This window comes from Phyllostomus discolor, chromosome 7, assembly GCF_004126475.2.
Source record: "Phyllostomus discolor isolate MPI-MPIP mPhyDis1 chromosome 7, mPhyDis1.pri.v3, whole genome shotgun sequence".
In the NCBI taxonomy this organism is placed as follows: Eukaryota; Metazoa; Chordata; class Mammalia; order Chiroptera; family Phyllostomidae; genus Phyllostomus; species Phyllostomus discolor.
Window position 1 is genome coordinate 12,588,857 of NC_040909.2, and position 5,704 is coordinate 12,594,560.

Below are 5,704 nucleotides of genomic sequence, written 5' to 3' on the forward strand. Positions count from 1 at the left end.
AATTATTTTCAGCCATTTTTTTTATATCAACGGGAGAAGGCAGCAAACAAGCATGTTAATTATTTAAACGAGCATTAGAGCAGTTAAACTTTTCCAACAAATACCGAATGAGTGAAACAGAAGGACAGAAAGTAATATATTAACGGTTTGCCATTCGAGCGGCTCATAGAGCCCCCAGCAATCATATGCTACAGATAGAATATTTATATTACGTACAAATTTAGTGCCTAGAAAAGCATTCATAGCAAACTCTCTACTTTCACACAGCTCATTGACTACGGTCTTTAATGGTTAACCCACAGGAGAGCAGTTGCTTCGCCAGCGCCTCATTTGTCTTCTCTGGAACTCCCTCCACGGTTCTGTTAGTTCTATTACTACGTAAATGGCAATACCCACAATTCCTTTTCAAACACAACTAGCTGCTAAATGTCACCAGTAAGACAATAAAGTATATTTATAAATAAACAGATGTTTAATTGTTCCCATTGCTCCAGTTGCAATATTTCTGAAAGAAGACAAGCAGACACGAGATACTGAATCCTGACACAAAAATATTTAATTTATGGATTTACTCCAAGGTACGTAGCACAGAGATAGAGAATTTGTTATTATTCGATCAGTTAGAGCCTTTTGCTGCAATTAGGCATGTATAAAGGGAAGCTGGAAAACCCATTTGGATTTCAAACCCAATATTAGAACCATTCTACCGTCAACATGGAAATACGAAGAATACGATTTACCAAGTGTTACATGCACTAGCACATTGGTAGACAGATATGGTAAAGGTCACTGGTGAAAATAAGAAAAAGATCCTTATAAAATTGGCTTTTAATACGTAAGTATAATCAGTAGCATAACTAATGAATGAGTGAACAATTTGTCCAGAGTTTGGTCTTTAGATTACTCTATGTCGTTTGTGTGTGTGAGTGTGTGTTCTCTGTGTACATGAACTGCTAGATCCTTAACTGACACTGAGATTCTAGACATATCTTTACCTTTAAAAAATTTTAAAATATTTTTTATTGATTATGCTATTACAGTTGTCCCATTTCCCGCCTTTATTCCCCTCTGCCCTGCACACCCCCTCCCACCCGCATTCCCCCTTTCAATTCATGTCCACGGGTCGTACATGTAAGATCTTTGGCTTCTACATTTCCCACACTATTCTTACCCTCCCCCTGTTTTCTCCCTACCATCTATGCTACTTATTCTCCGTACCTTTCCCCCTCTCCCCCCCTCCCACTCCCCTGCTGACAACCTTCCATGTGATCTCCATTTCTGTGATGTTTTTAAGTTTTTTCTCCAAATGTGATTAAAGAGATTATCTTTTTATTTATGTTCTTCCTGAATTTACCTTTAAATATGCCTACTGCACATTTAATTTATGCTAGTATCATTTTGTCTCTAATAGTTCTTTTTCTTCAGACTCTTTGTTCCATTATACCCACTTGCAATGTAATGGAAGCAATATTTTTCCTTGATATTAACTAATTCTTATGTTTTCCTCTACTCATACGTAGCATTATCTATTTTTTCTGTTTTCCTCTCTGTTTTTTAAATTTTATCTCTGATCTCCACTTAAATGTTTTCTCAAATGCCTGTTCATCGCTGGTCCTTAGCAGCAGGGATGGCGCTGGTGGCGGAGCAGTAGCCATTGTCAGCTGATGCATTTCATTGTAAATCGATCAGGCAGAGATCTGGCTGTTTATTTGTGGGACAACCCAAGGTCGATGTCTATAGGTCTGGGAGGTTTTCTTATCTTGATCTGACCAGTTTCCCCAGAGAGGAATACTTTGATCTCTTGGTTGAGTGTGTGATGTAAAGCTGACTTTCATGGTTTGAATAGGGAAAGGAACTAGGGGCTTAATTTTCAACAGGCAAATTGTCACTCCAGTTTCTTGCTTTTGTTATTAAAATATCATCTCTAGCCTTCCTTGTGCCTCATCTTCTCAAGGCACAACTGTTTTTCACTTAAGATCTTGGGAGAGTAAACATCCAGGCTTCTTCGAACGAGGGAAAGGTCACATCACTTGGCTCTGTAGGAAACATGAGGAGATGCAGATTTCTTACTGCTCTTAGTCATGCTTTCCGCCAGGGTTACTGCCTTCTACTCCGTCTGGCTGCCCTGATTTCAGAAGCACCTGATGCGCCCGATCTGCGTGCCTTTCAGGGCAGGATGAACTGGGGCAGCACCCATCTCGCTCCACGGGGCTTTCATCCCCCAGCCACTGCCCCACCAGCTCACGCCGTGTTTAGCCTTTTCTGTTCTGTCAGTTAAGGTCCTTGTTCCTTATTCTCCATTCTTCGTTCCTACTCGGTTTCTCTCTCCCTCTCTCTCTCGTTTTCTCACTCTCTCTTTTGCTCTCTCTCACTCAGTCTTTCCCTCCTTCCCTCTGTTTTGTGGATTTCTGTTATTTTGATGGGATGTAAAAGTCACAAAATAATACTAATAAAAATAGCGAGGATAGTAATGTGCCACTTTCTAAACTCTTTCATTGAAAGAGGTGACCGGGAGTCAGGGAAAGACCGTAACAAGAAAGGTGTCCTAGTCCATTCGGCCTGCTTTGACAAAACCCTGCACATTGGGCGACTTGGAACAGAGATTTATTTTTCACAGGCCCAGAGCCTGGAATTCCAAGATCAGGGCGCTAACATGTGTTTGGGTTAGGATCCTCTCCTGGGTTGCAGATGGCAGATTTTTTTGCTCTGTCACCTGGTAGAAGGGACTAGTCAGCTCTGTGAGATCTTTTTGGTAAAGACATTAATCACATTCATTTTGAATCTCATTTATTTTCTCAACCAGAAAAAAAAAAGCCAGTACTTGAAGGGTTCCCTCAAAGTGAATATGATTTGTCTGAAAAGACTTCTCAGAGTGGGTCAGGTGTCAGGGAGTTCTAGAGGTGAAGGACATCAAAAAGAAGAGGGTAAGGAAGTAGAGAATTTTGCTGATGCCAGTTGGAGCAGTCCAGGGATCTTGATGGAAGGGTGGGGAGCTTGGGAAGGGGCGGGAACGTTTGCTAGGTTGTGGAGGTACAGAACCCGTTGAGGAGAATGTCCTAGTGTCAGTGGATTAAGAGGTTGGCTTGGACACCGGGTGGTGACTGGGCTAGTGATGGGCGTAAGAACTAAAGGGCTTGTCCTGGTGGCTAAGGGAAAGGTGAGCCATCAGTTCAAATGACAGCACCCCCGCAGCAGGCCTGGTCTCTTCTGTTGTGCAATCGGTGGGACAGGTGATGTGCCTACTAGGACTCAGCAAAGAGCAGCAGGGCCCTGGTTGAGGGGGATGCCTTTATGCTCAGCACTCTGGGCACCAGGGGCCTCCTTGATAGGCTGCAGTAACTGCTGTGGTTTCTCCAAGCTCGCCACTAAACCCTGAGGCCTCTGTCCCCTCAGCTGTGACCTGGATCTGCCATCATTGTGTGTAAGCCCAGAGCGTGCGGCTGGGCCTCATTTCCTTCATCTGCAAAAGCAGGTCGCTGGCCTAGTTCGGTGCCTCGCACACTTTCCCCCCACATATTCTGGAGATATGGGGGTGGCCTGAATGCATTTAGCATTTATCACATTTTAGCTTAACATTTCAGTGTAAAGTTTAAATGGGAACTATAGTAGTCCATGTGGTGTGATCATTTCCTGACATATTAATTGGGCGTTACTTTTTCTGCTGTAGAGAACCATGCCAAATTAGTGTGTGTGTTTCCTATATTTTCCCACTTCTGTTTCAGGGAGGTTGCTAGATCCTTAATTTTCCTACCTCATGGGTTTTTTACAGTATAAGAGAGAAGCTGGTAACTTTTTTTATCATTCCACCTATTTGTGCATGTCTAAACTCATGGAGCAGTCTCTCCTGGGTGTGGGATTGGGTAAATCCTGCACTTAGGGAAAATGTAAAGAGAAAGGGGCATGGGCCGTGAGAGAGGAGGCATTTCTCCCCAGTCTGGCAGGAGGAAGGATCTCGGAGCCCGTGCACGGTACAGACGTGGGGCCCCAGACCCAGCTGCCCCAGAAAAGTGTGTGGTGCTTATCAAGGCTTCCCTTGGTCTGGGGGCTCCAGCACTAGGGAGATCCCCATGTCTGGATTTAGTTCTACTGCAGCATATTTGATAGTTTCAAGAGGATCTAGAACCTTTTACAAGAGGATCCAGAACCTTTTACAAATAGGGTATCAGCAGTAACTGTGACAGAATGAAGAGAAAGCAGCCTTTTCTCATCTGGGGGACTCCATGGAGGACTCTCAGATTCTTGTATGGCCCCAGTGAGAACCCTCCCAGCTGTAGCTCAGATTTCCCCATGGGCCAGCCTCACAGGCAGTGCTGAATCATGATTAACCCACGACCTTGATAAATCTCTTGGCCTCCTTTCCCTCACTGGGTAAATGAGAAGGTGGGTCTGCATGATTTCTCGTCACATGCAGCTTTAAAATAAAATGCGATTCTTTTTTTCTGTATTCCATGTCCCCCATTCACAATACATACCAGGCAAAGGACCTGGGCCGAGGAGCATATGCGGTGGTTTGGCTTTGCCTCCCCTTTCTGTGCTGTCAGCATAAGGACACGTCCGCCTGCAGTAGGCACCGGGAGGCCAGAATGTGATTCTTTTTTATCAGAGAAGTATGAGGTGGGGCACCCATAGAAAACCAGAATTATCTTCTGGAGGGTGAGCCCCTTGTAGTACGTGCTTCCCCTACTGGGTGAGTGTTCTAGGAACCCATCTGTATTATTGTTCCAGCTGGTGTTATTGTGAGAGGCTGTGTTCGGCTTCAGTGAATATTTTTGGAAGACTCTTTCAACACGTTTGCCCATTTCATGATGGGTGATGTACGAATGCACCTGCCCACATTGCACTGAATGTTCAGCAGTTTTTGGTCAAAAATGGCATTGACCCCCATGCCTTACTCTTTCTATTCACTCAATCTCACCTCCAGCAACTTTTTTTTTTATTTCCCTGGATGAAAAAAGTCCTCAAAGGGAAAGATTTTACCAATGTGGAAGAGATGAAACAAAAAAAAGGCAGAATCACTAAAGGGCATCAAAATCGATGAGTTCAAAAACTGTTTTTGAGCAGTGGAAAAAACATCTTGATAGATGTGTTACATCAAATAGCGAATACTTTGAAGGTGACTGAAGTTTAAATATGCAAGAATGAATACACAGTTTTAATAAATAAATTCCAGGGTTTGGGGGATCCTCCCTTGTGTACCTACCCTGAAGATTCCTCCCATATCTCCTTTCCCATCAGCCCCTAAACAAAGGCTATGCCCTGGGTTAGCGTAAGCACTTTCATGAAGGCATTAGACTCCATGTGGGAGAGAACTTTGTTCTTTGCCAGCTCCTTTTTATGTTGCTGTGTACTGGAGTGTTAGAGGGTTCATTCGGAGCATTACAATCAGGAAATATTGAGTAATTTCTTTGTTCTTCCTCCTAGCAGAGCCAACTTCAAAAGCACAACAGAAATAGCAGGAAACTTGATGTAAGAAACAAACATCATTTAAATCTATAGAGTTCAGCACCATTTTAAAAAATCGGAAGAAAAACTAAGGCTTAAAAAGATGCAAGAAATTAAAATTAGGACGTTTTAGTAAACAGTACATTAAAATATTTTTTTTTCTCAAGCAAAATATCCTAAAAGAAATCTGCTCCTTTGTGCACTTGAAAATAAATACTTGTCCAACCTTCAATAGTTCATGTATTTACCTTTGGAGAGAGGC

The 5,704-nt window shown here is 43.0% G+C and overlaps 1 non-coding gene across 1 annotated transcript; it reads right to left on the reverse strand.

Annotated features, from left to right (window-relative positions):
- Positions 1 to 4,446: 4,446 nt before the first annotated feature.
- On the reverse strand, positions 4,447 to 4,580 carry LOC114502192. The gene has a single exon (XR_003685043.1). It is a non-coding gene; the product is annotated as a small nucleolar RNA SNORA51 (small nucleolar RNA).
- Between the last annotated feature and the right edge of the window lie 1,124 nt (positions 4,581 to 5,704).